This window comes from Taeniopygia guttata, chromosome 12, assembly GCF_048771995.1.
Source record: "Taeniopygia guttata chromosome 12, bTaeGut7.mat, whole genome shotgun sequence".
NCBI classification, from domain to species: Eukaryota; Metazoa; Chordata; class Aves; order Passeriformes; family Estrildidae; genus Taeniopygia; species Taeniopygia guttata.
In genome coordinates this window covers 6,845,635-6,872,798 of record NC_133037.1, presented here as the reverse complement: position 1 = coordinate 6,872,798, position 27,164 = coordinate 6,845,635, and the positions used below count along the sequence as shown (strand labels likewise).

At 42.6% G+C, this 27,164-nt stretch overlaps 1 protein-coding gene across 1 annotated transcript in view; it reads left to right on the top strand.

Moving 5' to 3' along the window:
- SYNPR (synaptoporin) overlaps positions 1–27,164 on the top strand; it is a 100,448-nt gene that overhangs the window by 8,031 nt on the left and 65,253 nt on the right. The gene's annotated exons all lie outside the window — the stretch shown is intronic.

Sequence of the window (27,164 nt, the reverse complement as noted above, 5' to 3'; positions counted from 1 at the left end):
TCAGTGATCAGACTATGACACAGGGGCCTTTTGCTGAATTGGAGAAGCCACTTTGATAAGAAGACCCCATCCTAGTCAATGAAATGTGCAGGAGGGAGAGTGTTAAGGAAGCAGGAGAAAAACTGAAGCGGGAGGATTTCAATGAAGTGTTATACATTTTTAGAGGAGAGGTGTACGGTCCCAGACTTGCTGTCAGAAATAAATCTGATCTGACTCTCTTGCAAAAGTCCCAGCCTGTCAACTTGATCTTTATTCTATGAGAAATACCAGAGCCTGCTGTGAACAGCCTGACTGAATATTCACTAGAAGTACTCAAAACTCTGAAGTATTGAATGCGAAATTCTGCCCAGAAGATTTCAAAATGAAATCATTGATACATCAGGAAGTAATAGTAACAACTCTACAGTAGCTCTTTGAATTTCAAAGAGAAGTTTATTGTGTTTGTCCTCAGTCTTCTCTTTTCCTGATGTTAATGCTCTGCCCTCCTGTGCAATTTCTCAGGTGATGCAAATCCGAAGTATCTTTGGCTTGAAGTGATAAGCCCCAGCTCAAATCCTTTGTCACATGCATGTTGGGTGTTTGTATTAGGGCTCCATGTTTGACACTGCTTTTGACAATCTTCATATTAGGTGAAAAGTCTCTCTGGCATCCCAAATACTGTTAAAGAAGTAGCAAAATCTTCCTTTCTAGGTTTCCAAAATTCAAGGAGACATCTGGCTTCTTGGTTCAGCCTTCCTGGGGTGGGCTGTATGGTCTATAGCTGCGTTAAGCATTCATCCCAAAATACCCCAGGAAGCCAGGAAATATCTTACAGTTATTGAACAAGCAAACTTGAGCATTGCTTGAACTGTTTTCAGAATAATCTTCTCCCTGTCTGTGTGCTGGAGGTATGCTCAAAGCAAAACCAAGCAAGACAAGGCCCCCATCTGCATGCAAGTCTAAAACCACATCAGAGTTTTACACAGGGCTGTGTACCCCTGCTGCTCCCCACACAGAGGTCATGTTGCCCACAAAACTCCACTTCTTTGCATCAGTTTTTTACCCCATTTCAAACAGCCTTTATCTGGAGGGAAGGGTGTCTTGAAGTGGTTGAACATGGCAAGGTCACACCTCCCTGCTGGGACTGTAAGGGGGAATGATGCGCTTGGGTGTATCTTGTGCCCAGCCCAAGGGGCTTAGGTTTGATACTGGAAATTGGCTTATCACTGCAGAATATGTATACAGCAATAATTATCCTTTGAAGCTGAGCAGTTTCTCTTAGGGTTTTTTTAGGGACTGTGCTTGAAAGCCAAAGCAAGCGTGGGATTCCCCCACCGCCAAATCCAGCGGCTGATAAATCCAGCAGAGCTCTCCTGATTGCCATCTCCAAGGGCAGTCAGCATGCTGGAATGGAATTAGGACCCAGTTTGAAAGAAGATGCCTGCCAAAAAATTAAACAATGGATGCCTTCTTGTTTAATTTTAATATTTTAATTAAATTCTTCACTGCTGTATGCCTTTGATCTTGGTGAGCTGATACACATGGAGTGTGCTGTTGTGTCGTAGCAGCATTTTGTTCTAATCTTTCACGCAGATGCAAGGATGCATTTGAGGGTGGATAAAAGTGCAAAAGCTGCTCACTGCCAAGTACTGAGTGCATTGCAAGCTGCTTTTTCCAACTGGTGACCCATGGGCATGTGGACAGAGGAATTACTCATAAGTATGTCTCAGTAGAGTTTCTCTCTAAACATATTCACTCCTTTTTAATCTTCTGTGAACGGTGTTACAAGAAGAGTTTCCTTGATGGAATTACTCGTGGAGAGGGCTGAGGCCAAGAGTGAAGATTTTATTGTGAAAGGGATTTAATTTCAAGTGGAATTATTAATAAACTTTGATTTTTCAATCAGAGAGCAGAAGCAATGCTGTATGTTGTTGATTGGCGTATCCATTGATTAATCCCAGCCAAGTGCCCAGTTTGGGAGCATTTGGCAGGCAGCTGGCTTTCCTTGCAGCCAGGCACAGAGCAGCAGAAAAGGTACTAGAAGGAGTTTCCTCATGGATTATAGGCTGGAGCAGGTGATTGAGGATTATGTGGAGTATTTGTCCTTTGTGATTTGGGTTGTACCTAAGATGTCATGGAAGAAACTGTCATTGCTACATCAAAAGGAGTCATTGGTAGAGCGGCTTTGGGAAAATAAATTTCATTTACTTGAGGGAAAAATAATTCTTAATCTCAATTTCCTTTGAAGCCTGGCACTTTGGTGAGATCATGAATGGAGGAATATTTGTGACAGAAACTACAATATCTCAACACAAAATATTTCTGTAAAGAGATAATCTCTACAGAAATGGTTGTATTCTTGTCCTCTGCACACCTCGCTGAGATGCCCCAGGCTCGGTCCTTCTGGAGGAGTCAGTGCTGGGACCCTTTTGCCCATTGGGATGGTTCAGTCTGGCTGTGGCACCTGTTTCCAGAGCAGGCGCAGCATGAGGGGCCAACCCAAACTCACTGAAGGCACAGCAGTGGTGTTCCCAGGATAGATGTTGCAAGCCCTTAGCACTGGCACTTAGAAAAGTCAAGATTTTTTTGAGAGATGAGAACTCTTTTGGAAAAAGACAAGCGAGTCTAAAATGCAGAAAATTGTTTTGGTTGAAAATTGTCATCTGACATGTAAGTCCATGAGTGCATGCTGGTGCTGTAGTCTATGCATATATTGTGTGCTTAGCCCTTTTTCTGGCTGACTGTGGTGTTTTTCAGAGCTGTGCAGGGGCAGCACAGTCCACTCAGCAAGAATCAGCATTCCTAAGCCCCCGTGCTTTGCTGCCTTGGCTCCGTGGGCTGCTGTGGCAGCCTGTCACTCGTGGCAGGCAGCTCTGCAGAGAGGGCGCCTGTTCCAGCACAAAATCTGTGCCTGTCCAGATTGTGAGGCCCTGGCAGGCAGCAGGAGCTGGCTCCACGGCGGGCTGACATATGCAGGGGATGCTGGCTGTGCCACGGGGTATGAGCCTCCTGCCACTATTGCTTCCCAGGCAGGGATGATGCCATGAAAATTAGCTCCTTGCTCGTGGTCCTCTATGGCCCAGCGGTGGTCCCCACTGCAGGGACCAAGTGCTGCCACTGCTTTTTTCCCCCCTTCTCTTTTCTTCATCCTCTCCACAGCAGAATGAGAGCAACAGGAGATGGAGATGGGGTTCAGGTCTCATGGCAGAACTGATCCAGCACAGCTTGCGTTGCTGAGAAATCAAATAGAAAAGCTCTTTTCTGCCAAAGCTCACCATGGCATAGTTCACTCATTTCTAAAAATGGCTTCGCCTCTTCAAATTTATGTGCTCGTTAGTGCTGGCCACCCATGGGTGCAGCATTGTTTGTTCATGCATGCAGCTGGAGGGGCTCTGACAGAGCTCATAAATGTTCATTGTGCAGCTTAGTGCCCCAAAAGTAGTGACTCAGCAGTGATCAGACATCTCTCATGGGACAAACAGTTCCCAGCTATTCCCAAATTGCACTGAAACCCATGTGTCACTGAGCTGCCAAGAGGCAGGGCTTGAGTACCCCACATCTGTATTGCTTCTGCACAGAGAGATTGCTAAGCATGTCCTGGGTGTTAGGACAAGAGTACTCTTGCTTCATTTAAAAGAAATTCTTTTTTTTTTTCTGGGGATTTTTACACTCCACCCCATGATGCGCTTTGGGATGCATTCAGCTTTCTCTTCTGAATAGGGCTCCAGATGATGGAAATAAATTATCATAAATTAGAATAGATTGCACTCTTCAGCATCTCTACATCTGTCATTATGTTTCTTTAACAGTTCAGTTTAACATTTATACACACTCTGACAGCAGCTACTGGTGTGTATGCTATAAATATTGGCTTGCAGAAGACATTAATGGAGTTTAGGTAAACGTTTGATACCGCTGAGATTCAGCTCCATATGGTGGTATGCAGAAAAATCAGATTCTACATGCCACATATAGTGGTCACGTATTTCCTATGGACTGGTCTCCTGCATTGCAGCAGCTCACTAACCCACCAAGAAAGCACAGGTGCCTTCAAAGAGGAAGGTGAGATTCTTGCAGTCTATTCTGATTTTTACCACCTGTATTTGTTTGTGATATTTAAAGCCAACATGTAGCCTGTAGAGATGGGAAGTGCTTATGAAAAAGAGATATCTCACAGAACCAGCAGTCAGACAACAAGATGTGGGAATGCTCTGCTTTGAACATGTCTAAAGAAAACCCATGGGATTTTCTGGCCCAGGTGCCATTTTGGTAGTCAGTAATTGAGTGGCAGGGTGAAAACTTTCTGCATTGGAGTTGCTAAACCTGTAATTTTTTGCTCTACCCCGATACAACTATGACCAAAACTACATGGGGGAGCGTGGCATGAGGGTTTGAGGAGTCTGGCTTGCATCCCTCTGACTTGCAGTAGGACAAACAGCTGAGACCATCGTGACAAGAGGCGGGAAAAATGATATTCTGGTTCCTCTAGTGTTCCTTCTGCAGTTCAACAGAATTTGGGTGTTTCCCATAGGTTTGGGATTTTTGCTTTGTTGACTTGGTGGTTTGTTGTTGTTTTTTTTTTCTGTTTGGTTTGTTGTTTTTTTTTAATTTCACTAATTGCAGCGCTTTGATTAGTGTAGCCTGCTGATGTGGCTGTGTCCTCTGCAGTTTCTCTGACTTACCCCCCTTTCAGATAGAAGGAAGGTAAGAGGTCAGTGCCAGGCTCAGCACTGCAGAGGGGCAGTTGAGGTAAAGCAGCCCAGCCCCTGCTCCTGATGCGGGGCCCTGGAAAACATCTGGCTTGTGCTGGCCCTGGGGCACATCTGCTGCAGAGAGCAGTGCCTGCTGCATTTGCCCCTGTGTAATGCAATGTAAGTAATGAGGTAACCATAGTGTACAAACTGACTCAAAGCAGGGCTATCTGAGGAGAAAGTGCTCTTCGCACTGTAAATTGCTAAAGGTCTTTATGATGCCAGTGAATTAAAAATCTGAGAAGAAAAAACCCTCCAGCGCTGTAAGTTCAAGATGAATCTTTGAAAAGCTGCTGGTGGGGAGAGGAAGAGATAACTTATCTGAATGGAAATTTAAACTCTGTATCTTGTACAGTTTTGTGTTGCTGCTAAGCAAACAGTGTGTTCCCTGTCGCTTGGAGAGCTGGAGACATTTTTGTATAGACTGAATAGGTTTCTGTGTTGATGTTACCCCTTTTGATCTTAATCATTAGTCAGGTTTTCAGTCCTTTGCAGGTTATTCCTTTTAAAAGGAGTTGCTTCAGATGTTTTGGTGATTCACTCTTGTTTATTCACACTGGCAGTACAGAGGAGCCTGGTGTGCTCCTGCACCCTGTGAGCATCTGCAGCCACCTTCCCCCTGACTGGGCAGAAACCCCTTTCTTACCTTTGAGTTTCTGGGTTTTATTGTTCTGACTGCTTGTGTGGTTCTTCTGCCTCAGCTTTCCTCTGCTATTTTGCTCCTGTGGAGGAAAAAAAAGTTTCATGAAACCATTAGCAAAATCTTTCTGCCCAGAGCAAAATCTTGCCTGTGATTTTCCTTTGAACACTTAGTTGTGTCTGAGCTCAAGGCTGACATTTAGGTCTCTTGAATGGTGTTTTAAAGGAACTAAACTGTACTTAAAGAAAGGCAGCATTTACATTGGCCTGATGCTAAAGACATTTTAACCCAGCCAATGACATTTTTTATGGTGAGCCTTGGTCCAGCAAGGAGCCTTTCAGCCTTCTCCAAGCTGAAAGAGAAGCTGAACTCTGGGAAGCAGTTTCAAAGCATTGAAACTCTTTTATCATCGCTTGTTGTGTTTGTTTTTTGCATCTTTTGATTCTTTGAGGACTGGACAATTTAGATCTGCACAGTCTGGGTGCAGCTAGGGCAGGCATGGGTTTCTCCATAATGCCCTAATATAAGCATGCAGAATTTGAGAAGGAATGTGCAGTGAGAGGAAATTAATGTAAACAGTCTGCATTGGATCACTTGTCATGAGGATATCACTTTGAATTATATATTTAATTAACTGCATTTTTTTATAATTTAGCTCTCATCTATACTGTAAAGATACTTTTGGCTGGAGAGGAGAAAAGGAGCCATTATTCTGGATGAGTTTTTCTGTTTGTTTTCAAATACACATTATGTTCTCATAGGAAAGAAGTCTGTCTACTTCTTTTTCATCAAACCTTTTAGCTTTCACATATGGCTGGCATTCATAAATTCTAAAGCGGTTTCTTTTAAGCTTTCTACCCCCCATTATAAACCTGGAGATGATCTACTCCCAGTTCCTGATGTCACCTGTTCCTGGCTGAAAGGCCCTTTGGGGTAGGACAGGAGAAAACTCACACTTTTTGCATTCCAATCAGTGCTAGATCTCAGAGTTTAAAAATATCACAAGTGAAAAACATGGATGTGAGTCATACAGAAAGCACCCTTCATTTCTCAGGAAGCAAAAATATCAGAAAAACACATTCTTCAGATGTTTCCTCCTGTTGAGAGATAGCCACATCTAAGATTTCTGTTTGAAGTGTTGAATCATAAACATTGGTTCCCTGCTGTCACAGTGACCACTGGGTATAGGAGACGCCTATTAAACATTAACAGCTCATACTGTGCCAGAGCTGCATCAGTCACGAGGGTCTGGGTGAGCTTTGCATGAAGAGCAAAATGTGGAGAAAGCTGAGATTTCATTTCTTGGGTCAGGATGCTCCAGTGCTCAATCCCAGCCTGCAGTAAATGCCCCACTTCTGTGGGGAAAGTTCTGTGCTCACTTTGGACCTAAGCACTCATCCACCTCTAACACGTGTGGTGTCATATTCCAAGGCAGCATATCTGCATGCTTTTGGGGGAGGGACCTCTTTCTTTTTGGTCATTGCCTTTGCCCCGCAGGGGCTGCGAGACCATGGCTTTGTATCAGCTTGCTTTAGTGGTATTTGTGAAGCAAGCATGCTTTAACATGCATATGCATTTCCCTCTGTTTTTACAAGATTAGTATTTGAAAGGCTATTTAATACAAAAATGCCTAAAATTGTTTAAATCTGAGACATGCTGGAGAGATCAGAGAACTCTTATCAGCTGTTGAATTAGTAATGTTGAATTAGAAATGAGAAAATCCTTTTCAATTTAAGTGGCTTTTCTCAGAACTTTTTGCATGTTTAATATCTTCATTCATCCTTCTCATAATTGTTCCAATTTCAGCACTCCCCGAGTATCCATGTGGATGTGCACAATGCACAGTGTTCAGGCCCTGATCCATTAAGCCAAGCTTTACATCCCTGAAGACCACCAGGAAGCCCCTGAACCATTTGTCTGATGTTTTCCTCCTGTGGATGCAAAGATTGAGTCCTTCATGGATAATATCATACTTGCATTTGAAAAACCTGCTTGTGCTGCTCTTTGAGAGATTGGAGAGATCATGAGTGCTCTTCAGTGTAGACACTTTACCATTATCTTCCAAGAATCTTAAAAAAAAGAATTGAACTGGAAATAACATTTGCGTTATATTTTGTAAGAACACTACCATGAGGCTCTTCAGTGGGAATTACAAGTATTGCTTTTTTTTTTCTTTTTTTTCTTCTTCATAACTCTTGGTGGGCATCAGCCTCTCTCCAGTCCCCGTTGATAACAAGCTGCTGTGAGAGCTTAGCAGAGCAATGTGTGTCCTGGTCACACCAGATGGATCTCATTTGTGTTGCCCTTCATAGTCATGAGAGGCAGCAAAGGGAGTGCAGCCTGAGGCAGCACTTTGCCGCCTGAAGTTGATGCCTGATGAATTATGGAGATAAATAAGGCAAGAGTCTACCTTTGCTTTTCTCTTTGAGTGTGCATGTGAGTGTTAGGTGGCGCATGTTTGAGAAGACAAAGTAAAATGAGCTTTCAAATATTTCCTTGAAGTTGTCTTAATTATTTCACTATAATGGTAAGGAACAAAGCAGAGGAATCAATACGCCTAATTATTACATCTAAATGCAAGAGAAATTAGTCAGTGAACTCTCCCTTCTCTGGGGAGGATTAATCTTCCTATGCTCTATTTCAAATGTCTTTCAGAAAAATGAAAGGCTTATCACCTAGGAAACACACGGTCCTAATCGCCCAGGTCTGACTCTTGGATTTATAGATGGTGAGAGGACTCTTAGTTGATCTTCTGAAGCACAAAATTAGGTTGTTTTGCTTGTATTTAACCGTTGTGATTGAGTTTTGCAGCTGGGTGGTTTGAATGGCGAGGGCAGTTGGGGTATGTGGCTCCTGTCACCCCAGCTGGCCTTGGCTGCTCCGGGTGGGCTGTAGGGACCAACCCAGCTCCAGGCAGGGCCATGTGGAGGAGATGGGTTGGATCACAGTGTGATGCTGCCAGTGGGGCAGTGCTAATTAGCTCAGGTTCTCAGTAATAAGTGCTGTACTGATGGATCTCTAATACTTACAGAGCTGTCCCATTGCCTTTTTGATTGCTGTGTGAGACTACAAAACAGGCAGCATTTGGCTGTGGCCTGGTGGCACACAGCCACAAGATGATTACAGGTGATCCTGGCAGGACCTGATTCTTCACCCTTGAATTAGTCACTGGATTGAAATGGCAATAATGGTTTCTAAATAAAAGGGTTGGTATGGCAATAAATTCTGGTCCTATCTCCTTGCTGTTGTCTTGCACCAAGGCAATAGCATGTTGTGATTCTTTCTCCTAGGTTGATTATAAGAATTTCAAGCTGTGACACAGATGTAAGATGATTTCAGATGAAGTGTTACATTAATAAATGAATCTTAAGCCTCTGCCCTCCGTAAGGTCTGACTTTCTTTAGATTTTGTCATTTGGAGTCATGTGTTGTGGTGGTGGAGATACAAGTCTGGAAGTACTAAGATGTGATTCCCTAAAATAATCCCAGATTTTTGCATAGGCAGATCATGCCCAGGAATAGAAGGCTTGGGTTTATTCCTTGCCTGCAAACCCAACTTAGTGTAAAGAAGACTCAGTAGCAGAAATATGAAGTCTAAATACAAGAAAAAAGGGCCTTTTCTTTGCATAATGCTGGGGAAATCAGCCTTACAGTTCACAAACTGAGATGACAGCTTGCTGTAGGGAAAACTTCAGTCCGTCATTATTTTGCCTATTTGGGTTGCTTAACTCATGGCAGTTTATTAATTAGTTTCTATTTTGCACTCTTTCTTAAAAGAAAAATATTCCAACTCATTATGTATCGCCCTTGTACCTTTCTTTCTTCCCAAATTACTCTGCATCATGGTTGGTTCCCATCTTCCCTGGCTGTTGAGTTGATTAACTGGGTGATGCTGACTGGAGGGCATGGGATGGGCCACTGATGCACCACCTGATTATGTGGTCATGGAAACCCCCGGAGGTAAGACCTCTGTTATCAAAATAAATTGGGATTTTCTGCCAACTAATGGTTGGCGGAGCTTGCACCAATGCTAGATTCTGATGGATGATGTGCTATGGAAGCCAATTAGCCTTTGCTGATAAGCTAGACTTTGATTAAGCTCTTCCAGGCTTTCTCATCACAAGAAACATGTACTACTCATTGAACATGCAAATGTATTTGCAGTGTGTAATTACAAAATTGTCTAAAGGAGTGACCTATTTTAAACAGAGCTTTTGTTTCACTCTTATTCCTTCATTGCACTCACCAACTCAGTCACACAGGCTAATTCAGTAAACATAATTGACTGGTTTTAGGAGTTAAAATATCCTGCTGTTGAATGTTTTTTGCTTCAAATATCAATTATAATGAATACCTCTGTGGTGGTTACGTAGCTCTGTGCAGCTGCTCTGAAAGACTTGCCTCTTGCAGTGAGCCTTTGGGATGCAGAGGGCTGGCAATGCTTGATCTGCAGCCCCAGCCAATTTAAAAGTGATCTTGTCCCAATAATGCTGAGAACAAACTCTTTCTGTAGCCATAGGCTGCTGAATGTGCAGCTCATTGCACTTGTTGGAAATTCAGTTATTGATCCAATTAGTTCCTGACCTGTTTACAGGGTGATTGTTATAATTAAAATTGATTATAGCTGTGTATCGCGACTTTGATCTCTGGTACTGGGGATTTGGATATTATGGCCTGCCATTATGTAGCTGATAACGGATTGTGAAGAGCATCAAGGAGTTAATGTATCTTCACACTCCTCGGGGATACATTTTCTATGTTAGATTCTCATTTGTGGTGGTGTTAACTGAATGACAATATCGCATTGCTTACCCAAGCATACATATTTTGTTAGCTTTAGTCACTTTGTCTAAGAGATTGTGTGAGCTCCTGTACCTGCCTCTATCAATACCGTGATGCTTTAGGAAAAAAAAAAAAAAAACAACCTAGGAAATTGACATTTTGTTTCCAGGTGTAATTCATAGTTGTAATCCTGAACTGTACCAAGGGCATTCCGTAGCTGTCTGCATGTACCTCCTGGTTGTGGTGCCTTTAGTTTATTGCATGCCTAAGAGCATGAAAAACAGAATTGTATTCTGTGGTACACTGATGGATCAAAGTTTGGCATAGTCACTATTTTCTAATAGAAATGCTTTCACAAGTTCTCCAATCAGAGCAGTAGAAACACAGAGAAATGGGCAGTGCAATGCCCCATCTGCCCTTTCCCAGTTGTACATCTCATCTCCTGTGCTGGGGCTGTGGGGTCAGAAGGGAGGAGTGGAAGGAACAGAGCAGGTTCCAGATGCTCCATCTCCTGTGATTTCTCCTCCAAGCTCCCAGTGCTGCCCTGACACCTGAGGTAGGGGTAGTGGTCTGTCAGGGTACGTCCCTCCTGTCACAGACCCTCTGAGATGTGTGGCTTTTAGGATGGAGAAAGCCAAGGATTCAACTGCTGCACAAACCTGTGGCTTGATCCTGAGAGAGTCTGATCCTGCAGGAATAATGTGTATGATGCAGGTTTTTGCCCCTTTTGCACATTATGATTGATGACTTCACCTTACAAATCCTTAGCACTGGGGCTGGTGGGTTCAAAAAATGCTGGATACAAGGAGCATGGTCATTCTTCCCTTGTGAGGCTGTGCTCCCCCAGTCTCTGCCCTCTAGCTAAACCAGCTTCCTCTGCTCCTTACGTGGATATTCCCAGGATTTCAGCTCACTCTAAAATCATGTGTCTATCCTCTTCCAAGTTAGCATTTTTCAGATCTCCCACTGGACATGTGGCCTAAAGTAGTCTGAACACTTCTATTGTTTTATGGTCATCACCAGCTTTCATGACAGGCTCTGGTGAGGCCACAGTCTGAACACACACCATTGCAGCCTTTATTAGAATTAAATTCCATCTATGGTAGGAGTGCTGCAAGAGAAGGTTTCAGAACTGATGTCTGAGTGTAAATATCTGAATTATCAATTAAATTCTGCAGCATCTTGGGTTTTAAGAAGAATTTTTATGAAATGTTGAGAATTGTCATTCTTTCGCATTCTATCAATAGTAACTGCAAGCTTGAGCATATGCTGCAAAAGGCATTGAGGTGAAGTATTCACTTAGAGAGAGAACACAAGTGCCTTTTTCATCTGAGGCAAATTAGCAGAAAAGGAGACAACTTCCAGCTAACTGTGGCTTCCGATCTACAAGCTGATAAAATCTGCATATTAGTCACAAGTTATTTTTCCAGATTTCTAGTTCATTCTGTTTTCTGAATTAAAGATGCTGAAATTCCCTTTCAGTCTTTCAGTCTCTGTTTCATAACTAGTATACTTGGTGGGGAGGGGAGAAAACAAAATCATCACCACCACCATTATTACAGCTCACATGTGGCAGGTTGTGATGGGTTTTTTTGGGAGTAAATCTAGAGGAGGAATGCAATCTTAATTGTGACCATTTTCTGTTAAAATGGGATTTTTCTCAAAGAGAAGGTGTTGCCTTATGATAAAAACACCCCATCTGTTGGATTATTAAATCCAAACCCTTCCAGTTACTACAACTAAACCCTTCATTGCATGGGTTCAGCATCCCAGCACATCCTGTATTAGCACACTGGACTTTTTAAAATCTGAGGTGAGTGTGCACATTGTGTGCAAGTGTGAAAGCACAGAGCCATTCTGAGTCTTTGCAGTGGTGGATGTGTGTCTGTCCAGGGCTTGCTCCATACGGAATTAATTGCTGTGAGGATTAATGATACTTCACTGATTTCACTTGCCTCTCAAGGGGTTTAAGTGCCATGAGCTTTTCCCAACTGCAGGAGACATCCCTGGCTGGGAGAAGGGGTACTTCATCTGTTGTCTCATTTTGTAGCAGTGAAATCAAGGGCTTGGGGGAGGAAATGGTTCTGTATCAGAAAAGATGTCCCTTTTTTGAATAGCTGATTCATCAGAGAATCAGCTTTTCTGCCAGAACTAGCAACCACTGGCTACAGCATGGGCATTGCTGCTTAGGATAATTTGTAAGAGTCTTTTGGCTGCAAAGCTTGGCTTTTTACAACTTTGTAGCATTACAGTGACTGGGGACATCTCTTGAGCTTCACTTCAGTCACAGAAGGTGTTTTCTGCACTGTTTTGGCATGTGCTAGTTTGTCTAAGAGTTGCTGAGCCTGAGTTTCTGCCGCATCATGACCTCTGGAAGCGTATTGCTGTTCTCAGTGTTGCCTGTACAGCAGCTGGCACAATCAGCAAGTGCCATAAAATGAGTTGTCTCTCATGGTTTTTAATACTCCTCTAGTTTGGTGCCACCTTTGGTTAGTGTATGTAAATTTGTGATTGGCTTTTACTGTGTTTTGTATCCTAAATTTAAATTGTATTCATTTCTGTAGCATGAAAGGATGCACAAGGGGGAGGGCGCATCAAATGTTATCAGAGAACATACACAGGATTTGCAGGCTGGGAATATTGACCTACAAGCAGAAGACAGCAAAGGGCAGTTTAATATGTACAGCCCATGGTTTCACTTTAGTTGTGTTGGTTTGTGGCAGAATACTGTTCCACTCTTTTATGCATTATTTTTCCAGTCAAGAAATCATCTGCACTTGTGCTTTTCACTGTCTTTTTCCACACATTTGTTGTCCCATTTTCACTGCCCTCAGCCTGATCATTGCCTAGAGATGTGCATGCATTGGTCCATCACTCATGAAGAGGATTTTTTTGGTTGAAATAAGTCTTCCCAGAAAGGCTAACATAGAATATTTTATTCTTCCAATTCACTCTGATTGCAGTAAGAGTTGAAGTGAATCTGCACATTTAGATACAGCAAAGACTGTTTTTATCTCTGATGAAAAACTAAAATGCCATTAAAGCAGAATGTTTGCAGTAATTTTCTGTGTATATATGCATAAAGGCCATAAGGAGAAGTGGACCTTATCGATTTGATGGCACTCATTATCCTAGAGCTATTTTTTCACAGGGTCCTTCTACCATAGTCCTAGACTATTTTCCTCTAAAAATTTGCTCTGACATGTTTGTGTTTTGGAGGAATTTTCCCTCCACAAGATAAAACACCATCCTGTCATCTAACTTATTTCTTTGGTTTTTTTACTTGTGGCAAATTCATGGAAGTTAAATGCTGAATTCATGGTGGGCTTGGAGGAATGCATGATTGCATTAACCCTTATGCACTGTTGTATACTGAAAGTGTCCTCTGTTTATTTTCTGTTCAGGCAAACTTATTGATTAAGCCTCGCAAGATTTTACATCCCCAGTGACATGCCATTAATAAAGATAATGTTTTCTAACATCTATATAGTAGTGGGGTTTTTTTTAGTTATTATTATTATTTTCAGTATGACCTTCATGTTGGTTCTGTGTGTCGTTTGGTGGAGCAAGTAACGATGTTCTGCAGGGTTAAAACATTCTTTGACATGCTGGGGTATAAATTGTGATTGTTGTTGCATAGAGGGTGGAAACATGGAAATCAATGGGTGATTTCCATGTTTCCAAGATTCTGCTCTTCTGGAAGACCAGTATATATGTAAAACATCTTGTGGCTGAAGGAGGATTTCAAGAAAAAAACATGTTCTACAGAATCACCTATGCTGGAGGAGCTTGTCTAAACAAACAGGCTTAGCTAACACCTCAGTGTCTGCACCCACAAAATTCAGGTGAAAATCTTGCTGGGCCAGGTACCAGTTCTCTCTGAGTAATTCCTGCTAGGTGGCATCACCGTGGTCATGACCCATCTCCCTGACTTTGCAGCAAATCTGCTATTGGCAATGGATAGGAATTTATTTTTCTCATGTTACAGTGGTAAGAGATTTACAGTCGTGGCTCTGGATGCATCCAAGGCAGAGAATGAGGGATGAGTGCGTGTGCCCAGCATGGAGCTGGGCTGGTACCCATCACCTGGGCAGGATACATGCTGCTTTTTGGAGCAGTTGCAGCTGAGATACTGCTGTGCTGGAGTATTTTGATCTCTGGAAAAGATTTGGTTGCCATTCAGTTGGATTTCCTACAAAAATAGCCCCAAAGCATTGTGGATGATGGGAGAAGCTTAAGGCATGGTTCACAGGGAAGCATCTCCTCTGGAACTGAGCAAAGGAGGTGAGACAGCCTGATTTGGTGGTGATTTTTGCATGTGCCCTTCCTCTTCATCTCCTGGAGTCAGGGAGGCTTCTGCTGGGGTGCTGGGATACAGGAAAGCCTGCAGGAAGCCTTTCTTGTAAGCTAGAGAATTACTGTGCCCATTTTAAAATTAATCCATATATTCTTAATTTAACTTTATCTTACCTCTCACATGCTTCAAACTTCTCTACCTGAAATGTGCAGTGGAGAGCCATTCTGCAGGGATCTGTAGGTTAAAAAAAAAAAAAAGTATGTCCATGAATACAATAATTTTTATTTTCTAAAATCAGAGACTGTGATTGGACTCTGTGTCCCCCAGGAGCTTGTTTAGAACAGATACACTCTCTAAAGATTTAATGACCAGAAGCGTTTTCCTCTTGTTTCACAATTACTTTTTTTTTTTTTTTTTAAGTGAATACTCATAAAACATGGGCAAAATGTAAAGCTGAAAGGAAGAGAAGCCAGGAATACTAAAAAGAGAGAGAGAGAGTGCTTGCTTGAAAGTGTTGTCCAAGCAGCTGTTCATGCCTCCTATTTAGCATGAATGGAAGACATAGCCCTGATTAAAAATGGTAGGTAGCAGCTGCACAGCCTGGGCTAAGGATTACCAGATGGTTAACTCTGATTGACTCGTCTCCATGGAGCTCAGTGGGGAGGGAGGAATGGAATATCTGAAATGTGATGAACATGCTAGGTACACAATTTTTTTATAATGAGTGTGCCAGATTTGTTTACATGCTTCTTGAATAAAATATGGCTGCTAGTTTGACTTAAGACAGACATCTTTAGTACATGCTATGTTGCAAAACCTTGCTCTTTTGATTGTAGGTGTGATGATTCCCCCTCATCTCTCCCCCCCACACCCCGGTGCTGTGATACAGCATAAAATAATTGGTTGACAGAATGTTGATTCTGCAGCACGGGGAGGATTTGCACAGATGGGAGTCAAAATATGTCTCCTTGCCTTATGCTAATGCCACCACAAAGGTTATGGAGAAGTTCAGAACTGAATGTGGAATCCTTGTGCTGCTTTAGCTGTTGCAAAGTGTTTAAAGTCAGTACCTGGAGGAAGAAGATCTGGATCCAAATGCTCTGTGTGTCTGTTCCCTCAGTTTTACAGCAAAAGGGTACCAGCATTTGCTACATATTCATCATATTATGGTGCCTGTGTGGCTGCTTTCCCTTGACATGTGCCCATGGTGGCCAGAGTGGGATTTCTTTCCTACCCTCGAAAGGTAGTCACAGATATCTCTAAAACTACTGTGGCAAGAGGATGATGCATCAGCATGAGTCCAAACAGCATTTTCTTAAGGGGCTTGGCCACATTTCTCACAAATGCCAAACAATTGTCCTTTATTTAAAGAACATGTTCTGCAGAGGCTGTAGTCATGTGCAAGGTGGTGAATGCTTCATAAAACCTGCTTTTGGGGTGGTGGGAGAAAGTGGAAATTGGTCTGTCGAGGACCAGAATGGCTCACCCACCTCTTCTGGACAGTCCCTGGGGAGTGGCAGCCCCATGATTTGGTTTCCCTTCCTCTCCCTTTGATCTCAGCTCCCTTTGTTTGGGCAGCCACTCTCACACTGTGTTTTTGGAGAAGTCCTGGAGCTGTGGCACCCTCAAGGCCATGGGTTTCATGGGCAAACTCCCTCACTCTCACATGAAACATGTAGTTTCGTGTGACTGCCCTGACTTTCACAGGAGGTGAAAAATTGCAGGTAACTAACAATAGAGGCCAGTAATTTGGGAAGTAATACTTTGACATGTATTTAGGAAAAAAAATAGTAATAACAGTGAATAATTTAGAAATGCCAAGATAAATACCATGTTTGAGGGAATGTGTCACCTCCAGCTGTGGGGAGTGGGAGACATTGATCGTGTGTTTCTTTATCCTCTGTGTTGAATATTTTTGCTTTGTGTTTGCATTACTTTTTAAAAGCAAAGTACAAATATGTCAAGAAGATGGAGCTGTCGGTTGTGCCAACTCATTTCCTCACATTTGACTATGAATGGAATTGTGATGCCGATTTTTCTTCATAAATGCTTTTTACCTAGAAAACATTACTTCTGAACCTGTGACACTTAGTACTTTATTACTGGTCTCACCTGAATGTTGTCACTGTATACAAACACAAATAAAATGCTAGTTCAAGCTACTGATATTGATAAGCAAATATGGGGTTTTTTATGTGGTTGATTTTTCTTTTTTTTTTTTTTTGGCAACGTCAGAGTCTCCCTCCTTCTTCCCAAAATACAAAACCAAACCAAGATGCCATCTGATTTTTTGAAAGTGGCAGAGTCATAAATGCAATTATTTGAAATCTCATTATACTCAAACATTAGTGCCAAAGAGGGGAGGTTGGGCAGGGGATGGTGGCCACAACCTCTGCCTCTTTGTGGGATGAAATGTTCAGCTGTGGGTTTCATGATCCTAGTGTGAGGAGCATCCTGGCTCCAGAGGCACCACAGTATTTCCTACATGTTTCAAGTGCAGAAGGAAAAGCTTATGAGGAAAATAAACTCATTTTTTTCCAGGCGGAGCATGAAGACTGTGAAGTTTGTGGTAGGTTTTGTAAGGGCTTTTGGTGTCCCCTTGGGAATTGAGCCATTTGGATGCCGGAATGTGGTGGACACCCACGCCTGGCTCTCTCGAGATAGCAGAGTGGTTGTCAGGTGTCCTTGTATTTCCTTTCTCCTGCATGCTGCTAGAAGGCTGATTTCTGGGGAAAACTCCTCTTCAGCATGGTCTGCTTCTCAATATACAACAAACTGGATTAATCCTAAGTGTCATGGGCCAGGTAATAGATGAAGGTGATACATCTGTTAGCAGCCACACTGGAAAGGCTGAAATATTCTGCATTTGTGGAGGTTAAACACTATTTAAAAAATACACATTTATAGTTGGGCCACACCTTGCAAAAATAGCAAAAGAGGTGGCCAAGGAGAACTGTCCTGCCTGGTGTTGGATTTTAAATTTTCTGATAGCAGGAAAAGGTATGGAAAAGTGCTGGTGTGATGAGAAACTACTGTACAAGAGGGAGACAAAAGAGGTTTTTCAGGTGTAATGGGCACACTTAAAACTAACTCTGCTGTTTAGATGCATGAAGGGGAGAACAGCTGGTTGAGCTAATGAGCCAACTTGGTGTGGCTGCAGGCACCCTCAGAGAGCTGCAGCCTTTGGGAGCACAAAGCTCCTCTGCCAGCATGGAGGGGAGAAGAGAAGCAGAGGCAGCTTTGTGAGAAAAGGAAGGATTTGATGAGAGGTGCTGATGCTGTGCTTCCTCAGCAGCTTGAGTCTTCAGTGACCCTCTGTTGCTTCCAGCCCTCTGAGAGCTGGGAGGACACATGGGGAGGGAGGGGAGGTGGCCCTGATAGCCAAAACTGGGTATTTCCTCGTGTGGCCACCACCATCTTCTCAGGGGGCTGTCTCAGAGTGTGGGGCATGGGAGGAGAAAAAAGGGAGGAGAAAAATCTGCCCTCTCCTCACACATGAGGGTAGTTTCTGCCTCAGTAATGCTTGGCAAAGCCACGTGTGAAACAGCCTTCACGTCTCACTGAAAAAAAAAAACGCAAGCCTGCCAAAATTTTGTCTGTTTTGAGTCAGGAAGGAATGTTTCAATCTTGAAAGTCTGTTTGCCTTGAAAAAGATACCAACACCCCAAAACTCAGATCTGGTCAACTGAAGTACTTTGATTTTGATGCGTTACGCTATCTTTCTCATGTGTGTATAAATTTTGTAACACAGTATTTTTCAAGCAAAACTGTTCATTTTGAAAACTCGGAGCAAGGATTTTGACAATGTAATAAATTTCTGTAGAGAACATGTCATCCTTCCTGTCTACAATTATGTGGAACAAATCAAAGCTTTAAGGGAAGAACACACATGCGCAATAATAGTTCTTTAGGGCTTTCCAGCTGCATAATTTAATACATTATTTCAATTTTAATAGAAAAGGAACGGGCTAGTAATAGAGCAGGAAAGGGCTAGTAATAGACCAGTGTATTTTGAGAATCAATGGCAATTCCTCTTGGGGCTCAGTCAGCTGGTCTCTTGTTGGTGGGAGGGGAAAATGGACCTTCTGCTGTCCCAGCAGCATTTGGGGCAATTCTCAGGAGCATCTCCCACTGCTAGCCCCACTGACAGGAGCCTTCAGAATGATGTGGCTGATGGCACTACTGTCACAGTCCCAGTGGGACATGTGGCTTTATCTGCTGGAGAGTGAAGAAATGTAGAGGCGTTTGAATGCAAAGACAAAACTGAGGAGGCAGCAGCTCTGCAGCCTTGACTCTGTGCAGGTTCCTCATTGCAGTTGGAAAGGGAAGGAAGGGGCACAGGTCAGGTTGGCAGCTCTTGGGAAGAAATAGGGTTCACAAAGTGAACTTGGAAGAAATGCCAGGTCTTGGAGAGAACAGGTTTGCACAGAGCCTCCTCATGGGTGCTGCTGTTTTCCTCCAGAAGCAGCAGGCACCTGTGTGTCAGCAGAGGGGACAGGAGTGAGGGCACCCGACCAAAGGTGTGTTCCCAAATGGAAAGGAGCCTCTTGTCCCTTGGGGGACATGCCCGTGTGCAGCACTGCGTTCAGTCCTAGTGTTAATGAGAGTATTAATGAGTATTAATGAGAGAACATGCATGGCCATCAGAAGGTGGTCAGAGTGTGTGGGGAGGAGGGGCAGAGCTGCAAATGTTTCTGGAGCTGCCCTTGAAGATAAATGTTGGTGGTCATGGGCTTTTGTGTCATTTACTGCTGCATGTTGTAAATACCAATAAATGTGAAGAGAAGTGTTAAGCTATGTTGGTCTGGCACAGTGTTGTGTTCTGGTGGTATAAGGATGCTTGATGAAGTCTCTGCGATAAAATATTTTCATTTTATTGAGCTGCACATCAATAACAGATTGATGGCAAACAAAAAATATCTGACTGCTGCTTATGACTCCATGGTAAATGGAACAGATGCAAGTGGGTTTTCATTTTAGTGTTGTGTGCTGAGCTTCAGACTTCAGAAGAAGCAGTGCCATCCAAACCTTTTTGCATTCTGTATTTTGCCATTTACTCTCAGCAAAAACTCGTCGTCTCCATGTCATTCTATCACAGATAACTCATTGCTTGACATTTTCCCAGCAATATTTCTAAGGAAACGTTTTGTCCCCAGTAGCATAAACACTGTGAACTACGATTTATGTGTTGTAAATCAAGGCCTGGTACTCTCTACTGAGAATAACATTTTGCCTTGAATTAAAGCTCGGTGTCCACATATCAGGTGACTACAGCATCCTGCCCTCTGCACCAAAGGATTTGTCTTGGAATGAGTGTGATGAATTAACTGTTTGGAACTCAGCTTTTATGTGTGTGGTTGTTTTATGAGTGCTTGGGTGACTCCCTAATACTCATGCAATGTAAATCAAATCTCTCTTGCTGACTGAGTGGTACCTTGAATGTAGACAGTAGCAGAATTTGTCTTTGTAGAAACTGCCTTATTTATTAGCATAAACTGACTGTTAAAATGAATTGTTTGCATGGATATAGAAAAATGGGACAATTGATCAGTTTAAGACAAGTAGACATTGATTTTGTGTAAATCTAGACCATGTTTGAGATTATAAAGCAATACAGAGTTGACTTAAAAGAAATTGTGTCTTTAATGGGTGCGCTTGCCTTAGCCATATTAAGTTAAAAAGTAAAATCTTGCCATTGCCCTGCTGCAATATAGGATACATCTATAAATAGATCCAGTGGCTGACATCCCTGCCCATGGAAGGGGGGTTGGAACTAGAAGGTCTTTAAAGTGCCTTTCAACCCAAGCCCTTTGATGATAGGTTATATAATTTTTACATGTATGTAGGGAGAAAATACTCATACACATGCATGCACACATACAGAAATTAAGTAGAGAGCGAATGTGAAGGAATGACTTTGAAGTGTCTGGCTTTGAAGTGTCACCTCTGAGTTTGACATCTGAACCAAACCTTAATGCCACAAGATTTCACTCTGCTGCTGGTGTGTGGATGTGCCAGTAGTGGGCTGCATTAGATGAGGCTACATTAATTCTCATCAGTGCTCTACAGGTCATGAGCAATATGGGTTGGCCTTGGTTGCCCTCCATGCCCACTATTCACATTTCCTTTTGCCTGGATGCTTCCTTGCATCCTTAAGATTAAGCTTTGAATGGGAATCATCAAGACCCTTTCTGACCTGGCTATAGAGTGAGCCCTATCATGCATCATGGACATCTGCAGACACCCCAGCATCGCTGTCATGATGTGTGTGATCCCTAAAGTTCTGTATTTAAAGCCTGGGTAGCCCAGGGAAGTTGGGCAGCAGGTTTTACATGCATCTGTGCATGTAAAATGCATCCCTGCATTTTGTGAACAAAAGCAGCATTACCTCTATGGAATGTTTCTGCAGCATGGACTGCAATACTGGTCCTGGGTCTGTGTGGAGCCACACAGTATTCAGGGCCACTGGCAAATGTGCAGAGGTGCCTCAAGCACCTTGCTCAGGGTCCAGATACTTTGTCTCTTCTTGTGGTACAAAAATCTCTTCACAGGGGATTAGAGTGTTTGGTTCATTGTGTGGTTGAACCAGTTAAGCTGCACTTGGTTCTTCCACGTGCCCAGATGTCTTAATGAATTCATCCTGCCCTACATCATGTGCACGTTCTGCTGAGAGTTAGATTTATGTTTTTAAATTTCTGGGAAAAAAATCCAAGTAAACAGAATTGAGCAATTCAGCTGGATTAATGGGACCAACTCTATTAGCCTAATACAACACTAATCTGATTCCAAACTGTTAACATATTAAAGCTGCTTAATTATATGTTTGTTTGACACAATGTGGTAATCCTGTATGATTTAGGGTATATTGTCACAGCTCTTGACTTGCAGTGCCTCACCATTGATAAAAACACAATTAAAACCCTTTAGTGTGAGTCAGGCACTAACTTCACTTCACCCTTTGCTGTATTGAAATGTGGCTTGTTGTAAGGGCTGCCAAGCATCCTCCCTGCTTTATAGAAATGCTCACCACCTCTGTTTCATGCATGAAAACCAAGGGCAGGAAAGACTGCTGTTTGCTTGTGCAAGGAATGGGTGTCTGAGCTGGAAATTTAATCCAGGGTCCCTGAGAAGGAGGTCTGGAATGATTTCTAGGTTAAACCAGCAGGTTAAGGGATAAGAGCATATAGCACTTTGATGTATTTGGGCAGTTCTCTGGTACTGTGCAGTATTTTCTATATGGTCTGGATGCAGCAATGTTCCAAAAGGTGAAAAGCTGCCTCACATCTGCTCACTGTGAAGAGTGGGATAATGAGATGCAAAATCAAGGCAGAGCACAAGCCTGCTTTGCTTGTTTGAGCCAGGCACTGCCAGAGGAGGAGATGCATTCCCGGGGAAAATGGCTCAGCCCTTTCTGAGGCTCCCATAGAAAGGGCCTGATCCTGGGCTCGTGCAGAAGCTGCTGCCCTGGTCCATGGTGGGAGCAGGACCAAACCTGGGACATTTCTGCCTCACTCACTGTGCATTTCTGTGGTGTTTTACGTTTTTCATAGCAAAATCCTTGTGCAGAATACAGCATCTCTGTGACTCTGAAGAGAACCAGAGAGAGGGGAGAGGTTTGTGACTCCTGGTGATAAATGAACTGAACACACCAAGGTCATTTATTATTGCATATCTCACTAGAACAGTTCAGCTCATATGCCTGTGCTAAAACCAGAGGTAGCACCTCTGTTTTTCAGACTGTGAAAATCTCTGCTGTCCCAGATTAAAAGTTTTTTTTGACATCTTGTACAACACTCTTGAGATTTTTCATTGCTATTAGGCAAGGTTGGTCTGCAAACTTTACATATCATTGAAATCAATACAGATTGGAGGGATTTTTACTTACAGCTTTCCTTTGAGTTGAAAATTCTCTGATTTTTAAATGCAGTTGACAATCTTGAAGCATTTCTTGCAGCCTTGGTATGATGATTTTAACTTAAACTTGATACAGGGCTTTGCTGGACATGCAAAGTGAAAATATTCCTGACACAGATGCCATGTAAAGTGATCCCTTGAAAGCAGAGTAAAACATTTCTTGTTTTGTGTGTCTCTTGAGTTCAGCATTGCAAGGCCTAATCTGGAAAAAAAAAATCAGATTCCAGGGATTAATTTATATGAATATAAGGACAACATCCTCTGTGACCCTAATAGATAGTGTGTGCTGTGATGGTGCCTTCACTTAGCATTATAGTGACAATCTGAAAGAATATGATGATATGAGGACCTGCCAGATGGATGCTATGAGTTCTGAGGTGTTTGACAAGGCTCTGGCATTGGGATGGATAATTGGAGGGATAGAGAAAAGGAACAGAAAGTCCTAATTTTCATATGATTCTGAAAGTTTCAAGGCCACTAAATTTTTTCGCTCAGCAGATTTGCTTGCCTCATGGAAGGACCTGGGGCTTATCGACCAGTAAAGAAGGTCTGTTCCCAGTTAGAGCATTTGCAAGCATGGCAGCTCAAATCAGAATAAATAGAGAGTTTTGAGTCCCTCTGGGAGTGTCTTTCATGTGCTGAGGCAGTGTCCAGATGCTGCAAGAATATTTCCTCGTTGATCATCTTCAAAGCGTGGCAATGTCTGTAGGCACTGAGTACAGTGGCAGCATTCCCAGTGCTGGTGCTGGGTGCTGGTTTGGTGTATCCCTGCTCCATGCATGACATTTCACTGGGAGCCGGGGATAGATTGTCTCCCTTGAGAACATTTTTTTTTTTTTTCAAAAGTTCTGTAACTGTTGCAGAAGTATTAATAATTCATGCTTTCTCTCTTATTCTTATATTGATTGTTAAATGTTATGCATGTACATAAAGATATGAGACTGGAAAGATGATATTCCCCATCTGAGTGGGTTTTCTATCTGTTGTTCCCACTTTTTTGGCAGCACCATTTGCTTGGACATCAGGATAAGCAACAGTGCTTTTTACGATTGTCACTTACCTTTTTCCAAGATACTCTTTAACTTTCATGTCTTATACCTTATTTTACACATCTGGGAACTGACTGCTCTTCAGCAGAAATTGTGGGGTTGACTCAAACCATTTTCCCTCTGGAAATCTAGACCATAACTGCTCAGTGGGTTGTTTTTTGATAGTAAAGCAAATTGTGGAATAGTAGATTTCGCTATGGGTTGGGGCAGGCTTGGGTCTCCTTGTTCAGAGGCAGCACACGGCACCCTCAAGCCCCCACATCCTTCATGGGAACAGGGTTTAAACTGGGTTCTCTTTTCTTTGAGGTGACAAGCTGTCAGAGGGGCTGTAAACACAGGGGAGTTATCCAGAGGCACCTGTACAGGAACAGGGACAAACAGCACGCTGTTTTGGAGAGGAAAGTGCCGTTCTTTCCTGGTTACACGGGTGCTACGTGTGACAGGCACCCCGCGAGTGACAAACAGGCTGGCGGAGCCGCGTTTGGGATCGATCTGCGTTGTTAAAGAAGTTGGTGACACCTGGTGGCGGGCGCTGGCCAAACCCGATTCCATCACTGCCCTTTCAATGGGCTGCTGCAGAACTGATGCTGCTTTCTGACAAGGGCAAAAAGTTACTGTTTCCCGAGGTTTTGCAGGGATAAAACCCTTTTGAGGTAGTTGTGTGCAGAGGCAGGATCGTGTCCCTGACACCATCCATGTCTTTGCCTTGCTGCTTGAGTTTAGCAGATCCCCTCGTCTCACATCACCTGGAGTGTGTTATCTGTAAAGGATGAGAAATTCTGGGAAGAGCAGACTGTAACAGAGATCAAGTACAGCTGGCTTCTTATCTGGAGAAAATGAGTGCCGTTTCTACATATCAGAATTCTTAGGTTTTGTATCGCTGGTATGTGGACCATCTTACACAGGGAACTGATTAAAAATAATATAATAGCATGCTTGCATTAATCCATACATGCTGTACTTGCCAGAGTCTTAACTTGGAAGAAAACCTTCACCTGGTCAAGGGATTTTTGGAGTCACTGACCCTTTTTGTTTAAGGGCCCTCCCTGCAGCCAGATGGAGCCTGGCAGGATTATGGGGCGGTGGTTTGGGGTGTGCAGCCACCACTGTGCAGGATGGTGGTCACCACTGCAGAGACAAACAGTGACTCAGCCAGGCTGCAGTCGGGATCCTTGTGCATCTCAAAGAGTAAAATGGACAGTCCCAAAACTCTGTAAAATGAAAACCAATTAAAAGATCCTTGAAGATTTCTTTAAAGTGACTTTTTATCCTTTATGGTCTCATCTTCAGAAGTATAGTGGCATTATATCAGAGAAACTACATGAAAGGGTTTTCAGGAAGGTAATATTGCTGCTATCCTTCCCCAGTGATGACTTTATTGCAAGAGATGAGTTATAAAACATATTTCTTGGACAGCCTAAGATCTCAGTGTTTTAAAATCAGAGAAATGGAGACTTTTCCAAAATCCTGTCAGTTCAGTTGTACTAAGGTGTATTTTCAGACATGGTTTAATATTTTGGAAGACTTTCATGCTCAGTTTAATTAGTTTCCTCCAATTGAATTTGGATTTTTCTTGTTGACTAAGTGATTCTTCCCCAAACTGCCTGAGGCATCAAGTTGATCTTGACAGAAATGCTGAAGTAAACATTATTATTTGGTAACTGTGACTGTTCAGAGCTTCACCACTGGTGCCAAACTGTTACTCGCTATGACAGCTCATTATCTCCCTGTTTCCCAGTTCTTTACATATCTTTTTGTTTATTCTGGTGGGCTGAAAATAGATGTGTGTCCATTTTTGTGTGCATTGCTGTTTTCTGTACAGCAGTGAAACCATGTTTATTAAATCCACAACATCTTGTGTAGTTTTAGTGGTGCTGAGGCCAGTGGGGAGCTATGAGCTTATTTAGTGAAGTCCAGGGTATTATTTATATATCTATATATATATATAAAAGCCATAAGGTATATGTTTTGGGGGTTTTTTTTACATATATACACATTTATAATAGTGTGTGAACAGCTCAGCCTGTGCACGGATGAAGATGAACACTGGTTCCAGTCAAGGTCAAGTCTGTGTATAACTGCCAGAAGGAGTCAATAAAAAGCATTCCTGATCTAAACACTTAGAGATGTCTTTTTGAGCTCATCTGGCTTCTGGACAATAACATTTTCCTCTCTAGTTGACTTTTTTAATAATACAGATACACTGGCCAAGTGTATCTGCTGTAATCCACAGCATTACATTGTTGGAAGTGCTGTAAATTTTTGGGAACTGTTCTGAATATGTATTAGAGATTTCTTTTTACTGCTTCATCTCAATAAAGGTGAAAATACTAAGCACTAAAACTTGTTAGCACTGCAACTTGTTTCTATACAGTATTATTCAGATGGAATATGAAGATCTAAAAGCTCATGTTTAATTGTAGTTTGTCCCAATTTTGATTTGGAAGATGGCCTTTCAGGCACACAGGTCAAGAAGATGGAGCAGAGGGAGAACTAGTATTTCCTTCTCTGGTTTGTGTTTCACTGTGCATTGCTGCAGCTGGGTCACCTTGGCAATTGATCTTATTTTGAATGGGAGTTTCCTGATTTTGCCCAGGTAGCTGTATTCATTTTGGATCCCATAAAACCCAAAAGTAAACTAAAAAGTGTTAGTTATTTCTTCTTACATATTTGGGGGAACAGTGATGGGATCATAATTGCAGAGACTTTTCCAGGTCATGTGATTATACCACATGGATGGAGGACTCCAAATGTGGGATGTATTTTTCATAAAACATCTCTCAGCTTGAACAGCTCATACAGCATGACCAGGTTGATGAAAGTCAGAATTTTAATTAATTTAAAATATTTTTAAGGAAAGATGTTGTATTTTTATCTGTGACCTGGGACAACCTTGATTCTGATTTTTTACCCAAGCAAGTATCTATTTTTATGTGTAAGCAGAGTCTGTAATCTGCATTACACAGATCAACAAATTATGGCATATTTAAAAAGAACCAAAGCAAACAAATTGAAAACCAGATATCTGGCCTTATCTGGGCAACAAACTGCCTTGCCACCCTCATGAGAAATAGGGCCAGAGCCCCAGAGTGCTGCAGGTTTCCCTGCAGGTGTGGTTAGAAACCATCTCAGAAAGCCACCAGCTGTGGCAGGTGCTGCAAAATGCCACTGCAGGAGAAGGATGTTCTGCTCTCAGGGCATCCAAATATCTCTGCCCTGAGCAGACCCCAGATGCAGCAGGTTGCACTTGTCTACCAAGCCTTGATCAAAGGGATCCTGCCCTGGCGAGGCTCTGGGCTGAGAAGCTCCACCAACGTGATCTGCCTGGGTCTCGAGCCCTTCTGGTGATGCCTTTTGAAGCAGTAATGTGATTTTATTTAGTCAGATAGGAAACGTTACTTATCTCAAAGCTCCAAGATAACAAATGCACAGCTTGATGTGCTATAGAAGTGTGTGATGGTGAATCAGGGCCTTGGAAAGCTTCCAAACAGCTTCAGTGCTGGTGGGCATGCACTGCACGAGCTGTGACAGAGCCCTGTTTTCCCTGCACAGCTTGATGGAGTGAGAATGGCAGAGAAAGTTTAAGGGGATGTCTGCAGGTTGTTAAGAAACTTATCTGCTTCTCCTTAGTTCTGTTTTGTTTATGTTCATTTGCAATAAATTTCACCAGTGAAGGAAACAATAAATAATTTTATGAAAATAGTGACAGTTATTCCAGACTAGAATATTCTTTTCCTAAATCTGATTTTCTCA